Genomic DNA, 17,915 nt, shown 5'->3' with positions numbered 1-17,915 from the left:
AAATATCAGGACTGTCCTGACCAAATTGGGACATCTGGTCACCCTAATGTACGTTGAGCCTGTGCCCAGATCTAAAGTTTCTCCTGAAAAGAGCAGGAAATTGTCTGGAGCAGAAGAACAACCTCTCTTTTTCGGGACCTAATTTTAGAAAGCCATCCAAGAGCCCTCCTTTCTTCAGGATGCTTACTTAGGCAAAGTTTACAAAACAAAATAAGTAACCAAAACATAGGGTTGTAACAGTCCCTCAGGGAGCGTGGACTGATATCATAATATGAACGGAATAGTTTTCTCTTAACAATGGCAATCTCCATAAGAGACTGTCCTCTTTATTTGTGGTTTGAATGTTAGGTGCAGTTAGCCTGCCTCTCCTTCTTTTGAGCTCCTGCTGGTTCTCTGGGTCCTTAGCCTGCTGACTTTAAACTAGATTTATGAAATTTTGAGTTGGAGAATGAGTTCAAATGACTTATAGAATTATTGAGCATGAACTATCACAAAAGTATAAAACAACACAAATCATCTACCTATACACAAATGCAAGAAGCCTGGGAAACAAGCAGGGAGAACTGGAAGTCCTGGCACAGTCAAGGAATTATGTTGTGACTGGAATAACAGAGACTTGGTGGGATAACTCACAGGACTGGAGTACTGTCATGGATGGATATAAATGTTCAGGAAGGACAGGCAGGGCAGAAAAGGTGGGGGAGTTGCATTGTATGTAAGGGAGCAGTATGGCTGCTCAGAGCTCAAGTATGAAACTGCAGAAAAACCTGAGTCTCTGGATTAAGTTTAGAAGTGTGAGTAACAAGGGTGATGTCGTGGTGGGAGTCTGCTGTAGACCACCGGACTAGGGGGATGAGGTGGACGAGGCTTTCTTCCGGCAACTCACGGAAGTTACTAGATCGCAGGCCCTGGTTCTCATGGGAGACTTCAACCACCCTGATATCTGCTGGGAGAGCAATACAGCCGTGCACAGACAATCCAGGAAGTTTTTGGAAAGGGTAGGGGACAAGTTCCTGGTGCAAGTGCTGGAGGAACCAACTAGGGGCAGAGCTCTTCTTGACCTGCTGCTCACAAACCGGGAAGACTTAGTAGGGGAAGCTAAAGTGGATGGGAACCTGGGAGGCAGTGACCATGAGATGGTCGAGTTCAGGATCCTGACACAGGGAAGAAAGGAAAGCAGCAGAACACGGACCCTGGACTTCAGAAAAGCAGACTGACTCCCTCAGGGAACTGATGGGCAGGATCCCCTGGGAGAATAACATGAGGGGGAAAGGGGTCCAGGAGAGTTGGCTGTATCTTAAAGAATGCTGATTGAGGTTACAGGGACAAACCATCCTGATGTGTAGAAAAAATAGTAAATATGGCAGGCGACCAGCTTGGCTTCACAGTGAAATCCTTGCTGATCTTAAACACAAAAAAGAAGCTTACAAGAAGTGGAAGATTGGACAAATGACCAGGGAAGAATATAAAAATATTGCTCGGGCATGCAGGAGTGAAATCAGGAAGGCCAAATCACACCTGGAATTGCAGCTAGCAAGAGATGTTAAGAGTAACAAGAAGAAACAGGAAGAAAATCAAGGAAAGTGTGGGCCCCTTACTGAATGAGGGAGGCAACCTAGTGACAGAGGATGTGGAAAAAGCTAATGTACTCAATGCTTTTTTTGCCTCTGTCTTCACGAACAAGGTCAGCTCCCAGACTACTGCACTAGGCAACACAGCATGGGGAGGAGGTGACCAGCCCTCTGTGGAGAAAGAAGTGGTTCGGGACTATTTAGAAAAGCTGGATGAGCACAAGTCCATGGGGCCGGATGCGCTGCATCCGAGAGTGCTAAAGGAGATGGCGGATGTGATTGCAGAGCCATTGGCCATTATCTTTGAAAACTCATGGCGATCGGGGGAAGTCCCAGACGACTGGAAAAAGGCTAATGTAGTGCCCATCTTTTAAAAAAAGGGAAGGAGGAGGATCCGGGGAACTACAGGCCAGTCAGCCTCACCTCAGTCCCTGGAAAAATCATGGAGCAGGTCCTCAAGGAATCCATTCTGAAGCACTTAGAGGAGAGGAAAGTGATCAGGAACAGTCAGCATGGATTCACCAAGGGCAAGTCATGCCTGACTAATCTAATTGCCTTCTATGACGAGATAACTGGCTCTGTGGATGAGGGGAAAGTGGTGGACGTGTTGTTCCTTGACTTCAGCAAAGCTTTTGACACGGTCTCCCACAGTATTCTTGCCAGCAAGTTAAAGAAGTATGGGCTGGATGAATGGACTATAAGGTTGATAGAAAGTTGGCTAGATTGTCGGGCTCAACGGGCAGTGACCAATGGCTCCATGTCTAGTTGGCAGCCGGTATCAAGTGGAGTGTCCCAAGGGTCGGTCCTGGGGCTGGTTTTGTTTAATATCTTCATAAATGATCTGGAGGATGGTGTGGATTGCACTCTCAGCAAGTTTGCAGATGACACTAAACTGGGAGGAGAGGTAGGTATGCTGGAGGGTAGGGATAGGAGACAGAGGGCCCTAGACAAATTGGAGGATTGGGCCAAAAGAAATCCGATGAGGTTCAACAAGGACAAGTGCAGAGTCCTGCACTTAGGATGGAAGAATCCCATGCACCGCCACAGACTAGGGACCGAATGGCTCGGCAGCAGTTCTGCAGAAAAGGACCTAGGGGTTACAGCGGACGAGAAGCTGGATATGAGTCAACAGTGTGCCCTTGTTGCCAAGAAGGCCAATGACATTTTGGGATGTATAAGTAGGGGCATTGCCAGCAGATCGAGGGACGTGATCGTTCCCCACTATTCGACATTGGTGAGGCCTCATCTGGAGTGCTGTGTCCAGTTTTGGGCCCCACACTACAAGAAGGATGTGGAAAAATTGGAAAGAGTCCAGCGGAGGGCAACAAAAATTATTAGGGGACTGGAACACATGAGTTATGAGGAGAGGATGAGGGAACTGGGATTGTTTAGTCTGCGGAAGAGAAGAATGAGGGGGGATTTGATAGCTGCTTTCAACTACCTGAAAGGGGGTTCCCAAGAGGATGGCTCTAGACTGTTCTCAGTGGTAGCAGATGACAGAACAAGGAGTAATGGTCTCAAGCTGTAGTGGGGGAAGTTTAAGTTGGATAGTAGGAAAAACTTTTTCACTAGGAGGGTGGTAAAACACTGGAATGCGTTACTAGGGAGGTGGTGGAATCTCCTTCCTTAGAAGTTTTTAAGGTCAGGCTTGACAGAGCCCTGGCTGGGATGATTTAGTTGGGGATTGGTCCTGCTTTGAGCAGGGGGTTGGACTAGATGACCTCCTGAGGTCCCTTCCAACCCTGATATTCTATGATTCTATATATGAAAGAAAACTTGACTTCAGTATGAATTTGGGCTAAGTAAGGACTTTAGGACCTGGACCATAAACTGTTTTAGTAAAACATTTTACCAAGATTTGCAAAAACAACAAACAAAACACCCACCTTGATAACTGTATATTTAGGTAATTTTGGACCATGACTTTGATGTTCTTTCACATACTACTTTATGTTCGTTTGAAATAATTACTTCTTAGAATAGTGTACCTATGGTTTCTCCACACTAGGTGTGCTAGCGCTACATGCCCCTTTGATTGGAGGTTTCACATAGCTATGTCCATTCGGCCTATTCATGTGTGTTACTCGGTGTCATGCTCCACACCGTTGCTATATAGTACTGCGTGGACAATCCGCTCTTAGCTCCTTCTCAGTGGCCTAGGCCTGGGGCAGAGCCTTCGCAGTTGTCCATTGTGAGTTTTACCTCAAATGTGTCCCCTTAGCTCTTTTACTAGTTAATTATAGTTGTTAGTAGTAGTTAGTTGTAGTTTAGCTGCAGTGGTTTTGAAAAGAAAAGAAAATTATCTAGAGAGAGAGAGAGAGAAAAAAGGACTGTTATCGTTTTAGATAATTTCTTCCCTCCTGGGAGTTCTACATTTCTGGGAGGGCATGCCTGGTTCTCTCGGTTTTAAACGCTGCTTATCATACCGGGAGGTAATACCAGTGACTGACGGACACTCCCAGTCCATCCAATGCCTCAGGAAATTCCATATTTCCCAAAAGCACAACTTCTGTAATCTGGCATTAAAATCTAGAGCTTAAAAAAAAGGGAGCTCAAACTTCGTCTTCTCATGATGGATCGCTCACTGAGCCCCGCCTCTGATCTGGGCCAGGGGACCCCTCCCCCATTGCCCCTATATGCTGGTCTTCAAGTAAGTTGACTATCTCTACTACCTCCGAGCCACACTCCTCAAGGCATCTAAGAAGAAGATTCAGGTGTCCTCTCATAAGACTTCCAAAGACTGTGCCCCAAGTTCTCTGGGTATGGAATGTACTTCAAAGAAGTCAAGGTTGCCAGTGCCTCCAGCCACTTTGGCTCCCATCTCTCCAACCCAGAACCCATGAGGCTGCTGGTTCCTCAGGTACCGACAATGGCACTGTTAAGCCTAGAGACTTCAAAATGTTGGGCTCCAATAGACAATTGGTACCATGAAAGGAGTGAGGTGGCATGAAGAGCTCTACCTCTTCATACTCAGTACTGAAAAAGACTGCTAGGGCTCCATCTGGACTCCTCTTGCAGCACTCAAGACTCATGGTACCATCAACTTTGTCTCAAGCCCTGGACACAGTACCACAACACTCAGTGGCACAAGAGTTTTGCTTTTCCTGAGACCTGGCTGTGCCTGAGACACGTGGCTCACCATTTCTTGGCTCCAATCTGTTCTCAGTACCAAGGACCTCCAGATCCCTGGATGCCTGTCCAGTACCCACAGTCGTACCTCAAGTTTCTTCTGCTGCTCCACCACTTCATCAAAATCCTCCTTGTGTAGGTCAATTTGAAAATTTTGCCTCAGTCTCTCAAATATTGTCCAAGGTTTTCCACTCCATTTCAATAGAGGCTCTTTTTTCCAGAGGTCTCTGACTAAGTTGATCTCACTGGTGAGAGAGATCCACAATCACCATCTCGCTGGTATGAGCACCCATGGATGCTTCCACCCATTCCATCTGATATGCACCATCACCTTGGCCATACTGGGACCTGTGGGTGGTCTATCGTCAGCAATTCTCTAGGGCCTCAAGCACCACCCATCACAGAGTTAGACAACCTTCATCACCTTCCCTCTCCAGGACACTGGAAGCACAGGAGGAAACCTTTGATTAACTGGAAGCTAGGGCTGATGAATAGATCTCTCCACCAGCCAAAATCTCTTCTTTAGCCCTAGATAAAGCAGTCATGCCACCTCCACCAACCCTGGCTGACAATTTTAAACAGCTCCAGAACCTTATCAAAAGGGTCACAGATTCTTTGCAGATCCCTCCTGAGGAAGCTGATACTGCACTGAACATTGTCCACTTCAGTTCATAAGGACAATTATAGAATGTGTTGTGTGTTAAGATACTATGGCTTTGATCACGGCATTAAATTATAGATGTAAATCTGCCTTAATTGCTTAGAGATTACTTAAATAAAGCAAAGAAACAGTACACAAATTTAAGAAATTAATATAATTGAAAAATGAAAGGAAGTGTATAATAAAATTAAAAAGGTAATAGGCAGTGAAAGAATAATAAAAAAATAGAGGTTTGGAATATTTTTAGACTATGTAGCCTTGTAATCTTGTCCCCTTGCACTCCCTTCATCTTCCTTTTGGTTGTTTACATTCATTTTTTTCTCAATTTAAAACTAGATTATAAATTTGTTGAGGAAGTGTCCATTATCTTGATTATCCACTGCACTCGAGCTGACTGAAGATGTTGGGAAGTCAGTTGCAGCTTCCTGATTATCAAATGCCCCACCCCAGTATAAATTAAAACTTCAGGGGGATAATTTTCTCTGCTGCTGCTAATTTAAGGCCCCTACTTCCCTAAAATTCCCCATCCCTCCCATGCCTCTCCTTATACTGAGCGCAGCTCTAGCACATTTCGGAGCACATCTTTTCATCATTTTAAGATCACTTTACGTTGTGTAAACAGTAAAAAGTGAATTTGCAAAGTGAACTTGGTAGATGGGAGAATCTGGCCCCATGTTTGCCAGAAGTTGGGAATAAGCGACAGGGGATGGATCACTTGATGATTACCCCTGCTCTGCTCATTCCCTCTGGGGCACCTGGCACTGGCCACTGTCGGAAGAGAGGATCCTGGGCTAGATGGACCTTTGGTCTGATCCAGTATGGCTGTTCTTATGTCATCTGTGTGTACACTGCCTAGAATAATGGGGATCTGGCACTGATGGAGTCCTCTGGGAGCATCCTGGAAAAAAAAAAGATCTCAATACTGTAAATAAGACCTATCACCAACTTCCTCTTGTGCTTTTATGAATGATTTGGTATTTTCAATTCATGGAAAATATTTCAGACCCTTAACTATCATTCTGTTGTAATGCAGCCACTTGATATATACAGTTCTTTATTTCTCAAATCCTTCCTTAAAGATACAAATTATTACCTTTAGTTCTGAGGTCGGGCACAAAGTATAATTGTGTACCTTAGAGCTGGCTGGATCTCTTAATTTCTCCTAGCCACATCCATGAATCTGTCTTTTTAGTAGCTGAGGAAAGTGACATCTTTAATGAGCTATCAGTTCCATGTAATTAGTTCTTCAGAATTTCCTCTTCATTTATTTGATTGAACCTCTCAAATAAGTAATGTATTTAACAGTTTATTTGCTTATTAGAAACATGAAAAAATTCCCCAATAACTTGAAATTAAGACCTTAAGTGTCAGACAATAATTGTTCTTTGAGAAGGCCTGTCATGGACCAGGTGTGGGCAGACAAACCTACTGGTTTGGAGCAGTGGCAGGCAGACATAGTGGTTGGAAATGGAGTCAGAAACCAGAAGGCGCACCAATGGTCAGAGCTGGAGTAAGGAACCAGGAGTCTGAGCCAAGGTCAGGAACCAAGCAGGGAGTAGGACTGGGAGGGGAATAGGGCTTGAGCAAGTCTGGGACATGCGTGGTTGCAGCTGTGGGTATAAGCATTGAGCAGCTGCTGGCCCAGTCTGCTGCTGGGCTTAAGAGTAGGTCTGGTGACACCTCTCAGTCAATCACATAGTTTGGTGAATCAAGGTGTTCAGCTGCAGGGCAATTATCTGGTCCCATGCTCAGCTGCAGGCCCTGATTCCTGACAGTACCACTCCCCACCCCCTAACACACACCTTCAAGGATGCCCTAGGCTCTGGCTACTTGGGATACATTCAATGGAAGTTGTTAGGGGGCTTATTCCTTCACTCGCTTCCTTCCCTGGTCCTTCTCGCATGAACAGAGAGCAACAATACCCAAAGTCTAAAGGTGCAAACAATTCGATGTTTATTGGGGTGAACTTCCAGCAAGCATGATTCCAGTTTCCTTCCTTAGTGTCCCCCTTCCCAGCTCTGACACCACAGAGCCTTACACCTGTGTCCTTGTTCCCATTCCTGCCCTTAGCAAAACATGATTCCAATTTCCTCACCCACATTCCCTGTTCCCATCTCCCCCACCCATACACCCACCCCCACACCTACTCACTTCCTGATTGACTGCAGACTATATAGTAAAACTTGAATTCTGCTTAGCTATACCTTAACCAATCATTTTCCTGAAATTTAACTAACCAATCCTAACATATTGTAACATGATTATGTAACCAATTATATCCCAACACCTTAGAATCATAGAATATCAGGGTTGGAAGGGACCTCAGGAGGTCATCTAGTCCAACCCCCTGCTCAAAGCAGGACCAATCCCCAATCAAATCATCCCAGCCAAGGCTTTGTTAAGCCTGACCTTAAAAACTTCCAAGGAAGGGGATTCTACCACCTCCCTAGGTAACGCATTCCAGTGTTTCACCACCCTCTTAGTGAAAAAGTTTTTCCTAATATCCAACCTAAACCTCCACCACTGCAACTTGAGACCATTACTCCTTGTCCTGTCCTCTTCTACCACTGAGAATAGTCTAGAACCATCCTCTCTGGAACCACCTCTCAGGTAGTTGAAAGCAGCTATCAAATCCCCCCTCATTCTTCTCTTCCGCAGACTAAACAATCCCAGTTCCCTCAGCCTCTCCTCATAAGTCATGTGTTCCAGACCCCTAATCATTTTTGTTGCCCTTCGCTGGACTCTCTCCAATTTATCCACGTCCTTCTTGTAGTGTGGGGCCCAAAACTGGACACAGTACTCCAGATGAGGCCTCACCAATGTCGAATAGAGGGGAACGATCATGTCCCTCGATCTGCTCGCTATGCCCCTACTTATACATCCCAAAATGCCATTGGCCTTCTTGGCAACAAGGGCACACTGCTGACTCATATCCAGCTTCTCGTCCACTGTAACCCCTAGGTCCTTTTCCGCAGAACTGCTGCCTAGCCATTCGGTCCCTAGTCTGTAGCTGTGCATTGGGTTCTTCCGTCCTAAGTGCAGGACCCTGCACTTATCCTTATTGAACCGCATCAGGTTTCTCTTGGCCCAATCCTCCAATTTGTCTAGGTCCCTCTGTATCCTATCCCTGCCCTCCAGCGTATCTACCACTCCTCCCAGTTTAGTATCATCCGCAAATTTGCTGAGAGTGCAATCCCCACCATCCTCCAGATCATTTATGAAGATATTAAACAAAACCAGCCCCAGGACCGACCCCTTAATTAGTTTACACCCAGCAAAATTAATTATATAGCAGATGAGAACAATCTAGAACCAGACAGAGATTATACAGACAAAGAAGAGCAAAGTGGGAACTATAATGACAAAACAATACAGAAATGAGGATTTCACATCCCAGCTATTGATAAGTGAGTTCTTGCCAGACAGGATGCTATCAAACGAAGTTTCCTTTTACATCTTCTAGGCACTTCCCTTTCTCTGGAGGCGATACGCACTATCAGGACAGGATTGTATTCCTAACAGCCCAATAGCACCTTCTTTCAATGTGACTAGTTTGGAATGTGAGGATGTGACCGGTCGCTTCCCAACTTATGGCTGCCTCTGCTGCTTAGCCAAAGGTCTTAGCCTAAGAACAGGGCCTCAGACTGTCACAGTAAGAGAAGGCCCTTACACCAGCAGACAGTGATTTTGATTCTTTCTTTTATACCTCTAGAACTAGCCAAGTGATAAGAATACACCTAAATTCTTAAAGTACAGGCCTTTGCAGACAGGCCTGAATATCTATATTCTAACAGAAGTCCCGTAGCAGGTCCAGGAAATGGATGTTCTCAATCAGCTCTCTGGACCACTCATCTGGGTCATAGCCCTCCCAATCCAGCAGGTACTGGATTTTCCCCCCTAACTCAGTAGGAGTGAAGAATTCATTGGCTCAAGTATTCTTCCTATCCTCAAATGCTTATGGGCAGTGGAGGTGGGTTGGAGCAGTTCAGGAACAGGTTCTCAATGTGTCTTTAGAAGGGAGATATGAAATACTGGATATAACTTTAGGAACGTGGGTAGCTGCGGTTTGACTGTTACTGGGTTAACCTGTTCAAAATCTTGAATGGGCCCAGGTACTGGTGATCTAGCTTGTCTGATGGGTGAGCTGACACAGCAAGGTCGGGGCAGGCCTGGTCAGCATGGTGCTTGTAAGCTTCTTCAGCAGATCTCAATTGTTCCTTGAGTTCTCAGTGCACTTGGTACAGGTGGGTAGCCAAGTCTGTACCATAGAACTTCTAGGTATGTCTGGGTGAAAGTGAGAGCCATAGTTAGGAAAAGAATGGGTTTTGTTGAGTGGAGGCATAGATTGTATTATTGTAGGCAAATTGCACATAGGAAAACAGGGAAAACCAGTAATCCTGGTGGCAATTCAAAAAACAATGAAGATACTGTTCCAGTATCTGGTTGACTTGTTCTGTTTGCCCCTTGCTTTGTAGGTGATAGGCAGAAGAGGTGAGGGAGTATTCCAAGAAGTCTTAGAAACTCCCATCAAAAACAGCAAATGAGCAAGGGCCTTGGTCAGACACTATTCTGGTTAGTAGTCTGTGGTAATGGAAGATCTTCTCTAAGAAGAGACACACAGTTTCCAGGGCACTGGAGATGGTGTGGCAAGAACAAAGTTTGCCATCTTAGTTAGAAGATGGACCAACAGTGGGATCACTGTGCGCCCATGAAAGTGAGGCATCTCCATTATGAAGTCTATAGATAAGGTTGAGCAAGGCTGAGGTGGAATGGGCAAGTACTGCAAAAAGCAGAGCACAGGCACTTTGTCTGAGAGCAGAGGTTACAGGACTTCACATATTCCTTGACATAAGCGCATAGACTTGGCCACCAGAAACTCCACCAAACCAGTCTCGGATTGGCCAAAGTGACAGAACAGCAGCACGTCATGACACAATTTCAAGACTTGAAGTCTAGGCTGCCCCTCCGTAACATAAATCCTATTCCTGATATAGAGGACACCATCCTGCAGCCTGAATTCATAGTCATGCTGGCCATCTGCATCACCCAGGGCCTGGTGGATCTGGGTGGTGAATGGATTGTTGGGCAGCAGAGAATGAATAGAGAACATCAGACTGCTATCCACTGACAAAATAGGACACCTTATGATTTGTGGAAGGAGGTTCTCTGCCAGGTTCGAGGTACTTATTGTTGTGACACACTGAGTCAGCCTTTCCATTTCTCATCCCTGGACATTTACCTACAAAGTCAAACTGGACAAAAAAGAGGGACCAGGGATCTGATTTTGGTTGAGATGTCTGGCGGTCAGGAGGTATTCTAGGTTTTAGTGGTCTATAAGGACCTTGAATGGGAACCAGGTAACTGAGTAGTCAAGATGGCAATACTAGGTGCAGAAGGTGGTCTTCCATTCATCATCATCTTAAATCCAAATCAAGATGTAAGCTCCATGAAGGTTCAGTTTAGTGAAGACATTCACAGATCAGAGCTTTTCAGAGAGCTCATGGATAAGGGGTAAGTGGTACCGGTTACAGATAGTAACCCTATTTAATGCCCAGTAATCCACACAAGATTGTAGAGCACTCCTGCTTACAAAGAAAAGTGAAGCCCTGGCTGGTGACATGGAGGGACAGATGAGCCCTTTCTTCAGGTTTTAGAACATCTGAACAGCCATACTGGGACAGACCAATGGTCCATCTAGCCCAGTATCCTGTCTTCTGAAAATATTCAATTCCAGATACTTCAAAGGGAATGAACAGAACAGGGCCAATTATTAAGGGACCCATCCCCAGTTGTCCACTCCCAGCTTCTGGCATTTAGAAGCATAGGACAGTCAGAGCATGGGGTGCATCCCTGATCATCTTGGCTAATACCCATTGATGGAAATATCCTCCATGAACTTATCTAATTATTTTTTGAACCCAGTTATAGTTTTGGCCTTAACAACATCCCCTAGAAATGAGTTCCACAGTCTGACTGTGCATTGCTTGAAGAAGTATGTCCTTATGTTTGTTTTAAACCTGCTGCCTATCAATTTCATATGAAGGGATACATAACACTTTTTCTCCACAGTATTCATGATTTTATAGACCTCTATCATATCCCCCCTCCAATAATCTCTTTCCTAAAATGAACAGTCCCAGTCTTTTTAGTCACTATACATATGGAAGCTGTTCCACACCCCTATCATTTTTGTTGCTCTTCTCTGTACCTTTTCCAATTCTAATATCTTTTGTGAAATAGGGTGACCAGAACTGCATCCAGTATTTAAGGTGTGGGTGTACCATGGATTTGTAGAGTGGCATTATGATATTTTCTGTCTTATTATCTTATCCCTTTCCTAATGATTCTGAACATTCGGTTAGCTTTTTTGGTTGTCATTGCACATTGAGCAGATGTTTTCAGAGAACTAGCCACAAAGACTCCAAGATCTTTCTTGAGTGGTAAAAGCTAATTTAGACCCCCATCATTCTGGCAGTTTTGCCACCTCACTGTTTACCCCTTTCTCCAGATAATTTATGAATATGTTGAACAGCACTGGTCCCAGTACAGTTCTTTAGGGGACATGGCTGTTTACCTCTCTCCATTCTGAAAACATACCACTTATTACTATCATTTGTTTCCTGTCTTTTAACCAGTTACTGAGTCATGAGAGGACCTTCCCTCTTATCCCATGACTGCTTACTTTGCTTAAGAGCCTTTGGTGAGGAACCTTGTGAAAGGCTTTCTGAAAGTCCAAGTACACTATATCCACAGAATCACCACTGTCCATGGGTTTGTTGTCCCCCGTCAAAGAGTTCTAATAGATTGGTGAGGAATGATTTAGTTGGGGATTGGTCCTGCTTTGAGCAGGGGGTTGGACTAGATGACCTCCTGAGGTCCTTTCCAACCCTGATATTCTATGATTCCTCTTTACAAAAGCCATGTTGACTCCTCCCCAACAAATCCTGTCCATTTATGTGTCTGGTAATTCGGTGTTTTCTATAGTTTCAGCCAATTTGCCTGCTACTGAATTTAGGCTTTTCTGCCCTGTAATTGTCAGGATTGCCTCTGGAACCTTTTAAAAAAAATGGTGTCATATTAGCTATTCTCCAGTCATCTGGAACAGAAACTGATTTAGGTGACAGGTTACATACTACAATTAGTAGTTCTGCAATTTCATATTTGAGTTTCTTCAGAACTCTTGGGTGAATACCATCTGGTCGTAGTGACTTATTACTATTTAATTTATCTATTTATTCCAACACCTGCTCTATTGACACCTCATTCTGAGGCAGTTCTTCAGATTTATCATGTAAAAAGAACAGCTCAGTAGTGGAAATCTCCTTCACATCCTCTGCAGTGAAGACCAATGCAATTAATTCATTTAGCTTTTCTGCAATGGCCTTTACCTTCCTTGAGTGCTCCTTCACCACCTCGATTGTCCAGTGGCCCCAGTGATTGTTTGGCAGGCTTCTTGCTTATGATGTACTTAAACTTTTTTTTTTTTTTTTTTTTTGCTGTTAGTTTGTGTCTTTTGCTAGTTTTTCTTAATTCTTTTTTGGCCTGCTTAATTATGCTTTTACACTCGAGTTGCCAGAGTTTATGCTCCTTTCTATTTTCCTTAGTAGGATTTGATCTACTGTTTTTGAAGGATGCCTTTTTTAAATCTAACTACTACTTTTACTCTGTTTAGCCATGGTGGTACTTTTTAGGTCCTTTTACTATGTTTTTAATTTGGGATATACATTTAATCTGAGCCTCTCTTATAGAGTTTCTTTAAAATGTTTCCATGCAGCTACTCCTTTAATTTCTGTTTTTGTGTAGGTCCTTTTCTGAAGTTAAATGCTACAGTGGTGGCCTTCTTTGGTATATTGTCTCCCACAAGGACATTAAGTTAGTTACATTATGGTCACTATTACTGGGCAGTTCAGCTGTATTCACCTCTTGGACCAGACTCTATTCTCCAGTTAGAACTAAATCAAAAATTGCCTCTCTCCCCCGATGTGGATTCCAGAACTAGCTGCTCCAGGAAGCTGTCATTAATGGTGTATAGACATTTTATCTCCGCACCCAGTCAGTATGGTGATAGTGGAAATCCCCCATTATTACTGAGTTTATGGTTATAGACTTTCTAATCTCCCGGAGCATTTCATATCACCATCACAATTCTGGTCAGGTGGTTGGTAATATATTCCTACTGCTATATTCTTATTATTCAAGCATGGACTTTCTACTCATAAAGATTCAGTGGTGCAGTTTGATTCATTTAAGAGTTTTACTAATTGACTCTATGCTTTCTTTCACATATAGTGTCACTTCCCTACCAGCACCTGTACATTTTGTACCCTGGTATGACCATGTCCCACTGATTATTATCTTTCCACTACGTTTCTGCGATATTATATCAATATCCTTATCTAATACCAGGGCGTTCAAGTTCCCCCATCTTAGTATTTAGATTTATTGCATTTTTATGCAAGCACTTATAAAAATGTTCAGTATTTATTTGTTTGCCATTATGTGATGTAATTGGATTGGACGGTTTCTCATTTGACTATTTCTCTTTAGTTCCTACCTGTATTTTATCAACTTCTAGCCTCTTCTCTTTCCTAGGATATAGGGAATCTCCATTAACAGAGCCTCCCCTGTGGGATGTGTCTGTCCGATCTGTGTGCTCCTCTCAACCTCTTGGCTGCCTCCCAACCCTTAGTTCAAAAACTCCTCTCTAACCTTTTTAAATTTTATGTGACAGCAATCTGGTTCCATTTTGGTTTAGGTGGAGCCCACCCTATGTGTATAGGCTCCTCCTTTCCCAAAAGTTTCCCCAGTTCCTAATACATTTTAACTCCTCCTCCCTACACCATCATCTCATCCACACATTGAGACCCAGTTCTGCCTGTCTAACTGGCCCTCCACATGGAACTGGAAGCATTTCAGAGAATGCTACCTTGGAGGTCCTGAACTTCAATCTCTTACCTTGCAGCCTAAATTTGGCCTCCAGCACCTCTCTCCTACCTTTCCATATGTCATCAGTCTATCATGACTGCCAGTTCCTCCCCAGCACTGCACATAAGTCTGTCTAGATATCTTGAGAGATCCACACATATTCATCCTTGGCAGGTAATTCACTGTGCGATTTTCCTGGTTATCATAAACCCAGCTATCTATATTTCTAATGATAGACTCTTCCATTACTATTATCTGTGTCTTCCTAATAAAAGGGGTTCCCTCCCCCCAGAGGGGTACCCTCAGTGCAAGAGGATACCATGACATCATCTGGAAGAAGGGTCCGAACTATGTGATTGCTTCCTTCTGCTGCAGTTTGAAGTTCTCCTTCCCAGAGACTATTGTCCTCCTCAACAACATAGAGGTTATCAGACTGGGGTTGGGTCTGCTCTACTGTGTCCCAGAAAGTCTTATCTAGGTACCTCTCTTTCTCCTTTAGCTCCTCCAGTTCAGCCACTCTGGTCTCCAGAGCCTGTACTTGATCTCTGAGGGCCCTGAGTTCCTTGCACTGAATGCACACCCATGCCACTTTCCCACACGGCAGATAATCATATTCAGTGCAATAAACTGGATAGCCCCCATTCTGCTGCTAGACTTCTTCCTGCATTATTTTTACTCCTCGAACTTTTTTGGGGGAAGGGCATAGTGTGGGGAGGTTGTTTATTGGCCTAAATTTAGGGAATGTTAATCGGGGGAGCTGCTCTCACACTTCCTCTCTAAACACCCTCACAAAGCTCCCCTGTTAGTTGCTCCTTTTCACTAGCTCCTCTGGTCACTTATGAACTAGCTTTTTAAACCCCTGTTATCTCTGAGTAGCCCCACCCTGTGGATAATGGATCCTAAAGGGGTCAGGGATCAAAGCCTCATTAAGAAGCTCTCCACTTTGCCTGGCAGGCCTTTAGGCTCTGCACTTTGTCCCCCCCTCCCCCCAACAGACCACACTATATAATTCAGTCAAGCAGCAAGCACACATCAAATGACAAACTCACCCCAAGTGTTACACAGTCACTCCTCCTTCACCTGAAGAACTCCCTCGCCAAACTCACCTGTTCACTGCTCCTGTTTGTTAGCTCCTCTGGTCACTTAGGAACAAGTTTTCTTTAAGATAACTCCAGAGGGAATAGATACACCTGAAAGGAAGCTCTGTGCCAGGCTGGAGGTTGATGGGGCAGTTGTAGCTATGATGGGGCAGAAGGATCTCAGCTTTCTTTTTGTTGAACATGTCAATGAAGCTTTGATTTTTGGCAGGCATCACAGAGGGTGTTGGGTTGCTGACGTTCTCTTCAGGGTAATTCCCTCTGTCTTGGAAGCCCTTGGCAGGCAGGCAGAGCTGCAGAGGACTTCTAGTCTGTGATTGGATTTGGTAGGTAAGGTTGCCGGCAGCATGGCTAAGTAAAATGCACCATACCTGCCTGCCAGCAGATATGAGCGTTCAGGCTGTAGCAAGGGTGCTGGAAAAATTTGTATAGTGAGGGTACTGAGAGCAATTTAACCAGACTGTAAACCCTGTATATAGTGGAAACCACTTGAAGCCAGGTGGTGTGGCAGCACACCCAGCACCCTTAGTTCCAGCACCTATGGGCTGTAGGAAGGATGTGGAAGGTTAGTGGGTTGGAGTCAGCGAGGCTGATGGGGGTTGGGAAGCTGACCTTCTGTCTTGGCAGTATTCCATCAAGCAGTTGTCCATCTTAATGCACAGTTCAGTTAGGGTGTCCAGGCCAGTCAGAGGCTCCACCCACACCAGCCCCACCTTTGATCTCTTTGTCTAGGTTGAGCCGGAAGTGATAGTGCTGCACAGCTTCATTCCATTGGGCGTCTGCTGCCAGGCATCAAAATTCAACAACACAATTAGCAACTGGCTGGCAATGCTTGGAGTGCAGCTTCTGCTGTATGCATATGTCTTGGGTCATCAAAAATCACTACCGTGGCATGAACAAAGTTCTCAAGAAGACAAGCTGGCTCAGGAGAGGGCTTGATTTCTCAAAGAGTAGAGAGGCCCTGGCTAAGGCCTTCTGGGTCAGCAGGCTGAGGATAAGTCCCACTTGGGACTGATGGATGGGGAATGACTGGAGGGGCAACAGAAACCCACAGATTTTACCACGGTCACTGGCAAGCTTGTCTGGCAGTGGAATTTTTGGTTCTCAAGGGGCTGGCATCAGAGTTGTGCATAGCACAGCCTGTTCCTGTAGCATCTCACTCTGTGCCTGCAATCTGCATCTGCAGGTTTTGCAAAGGGCCTACTATCTCCGACCCTGGTGATGCTGACCTTCGTGAAATCCATTCTGCTGGCAGAACCTGTCCTTCCTTCCTTTTGGTTTTAGGCTGCTGAAACTGTCATGGACCAGGCAGTGGGCAGTCATACCTAATGTTTGGAGCTGTGACAACCAGGAACCAGGAGGCAAAGTCAGAGGGGTAGGGGTCAGAAACTAAGCAAGGGAGCAGTGCAGAAGCAGGGCAGGCACGAGTGATTGCAGCTTCAGGTGTAAGTGTTGAGCAGCCACTTGCCTGGCACTGCTGATGGGCTTAAGAACAGGTCGGATGATGCCTCTCAGCCAACCAGGTATTTTGGTCAATCATGATGTTCAGATGGAGGGCAGCTATCTGGTCCCAGGCTCAGCTGTATGCCTTGATGCCTGATAGGACCTGTGCATATTTCCCCACTTGTGGGATGTGCTGTGGCCAGCTCTTGCCCCCAGGTGCAGGGAGTCCTGGAGGAGGAAGAAATCTCTCATTAGTCCTCTGGCCATAGGGTAGGGAGCAGCTGGAGCCCCTTGGGCAGAAGGGGCATGTCTGTACATAGCTTCAGGTACACAAACACTATTGTATTGGGTTCTTTTGTTTGCTTGCATCACTGAGGGGTGAGTGTACTGGGTTATCAGTGGTGAAGCAGGCTTAGGGTGACCAAATGTCCTGCTTTTATAGGGACATTCCCAATGTTCGGGGCTTTGTCTAAAGAGGCACCTACTACCCCCCCAACCCAGGCCCTATTTTTCACCTTTGCTATCTGGTCACCCTAAGCAGGCTGGCTGTAGCACCTGGGCAATGGTAATGTGGGGGATGGGTTGGCACAATTTAATTTTGAGTGGGGGAAAAAGGAGCAAACAACATTGGCATTTTTTTACTTTTTAAATGTGTTGCTTGATCACTCGCATTTTACCTGTCTCCTCTACCTAGACTATAAATTCTGCAGACAGGGACTACTACTTGCTTTGTATGGTGTCACCTTGATTCTTACTGAAGTAGTTCTAATATGTCCTCCATTACAATGTTATCTGAGTGCCTCACGCTTTTTAATGTATTAATCCTCACAGCACCCCTTTGAGGCAGAGGCATGTGCGTTTTACAGATGGGGAACTGAAGCACAGGGAGACTAAGTAACATGTCCAAAGTCATGCAGGATGTTGGTGGCAGAACGAGACATTGAACCTTTAATTCCTGAGTTCGAGGCTAGCATCCCAACCACTGAAAACATCTTTCCTGTTATGGGTTATGCTGTAATAACAATAAGTATTATTATTTATTAATGATGAGCTTCAGGAATCTTCTGGAAAAGCAATGCCCCTTGGAAA

The 17,915-nt window shown here is 44.9% G+C and overlaps 1 protein-coding gene and 1 long non-coding RNA gene across 7 annotated transcripts in view; both read left to right on the top strand.

The window, feature by feature from the left end:
* The window catches only part of CTNNA2 (catenin alpha 2), a 775,924-nt gene that overhangs the window by 226,425 nt on the left and 531,584 nt on the right, over positions 1–17,915 (top strand). The window lies entirely within an intron of this gene.
* On the top strand, positions 805–15,921 carry LOC122465416. The gene is made up of 3 exons (XR_006290262.1): positions 805–815; positions 7,061–7,064; positions 15,790–15,921. It is a non-coding gene; the product is annotated as an uncharacterized LOC122465416 (long non-coding RNA).

Source organism: Chelonia mydas, chromosome 4, assembly GCF_015237465.2.
Source record: "Chelonia mydas isolate rCheMyd1 chromosome 4, rCheMyd1.pri.v2, whole genome shotgun sequence".
In the NCBI taxonomy this organism is placed as follows: Eukaryota; Metazoa; Chordata; order Testudines; family Cheloniidae; genus Chelonia; species Chelonia mydas.
This window is presented reverse-complemented; position numbering and strand designations above follow the sequence as displayed.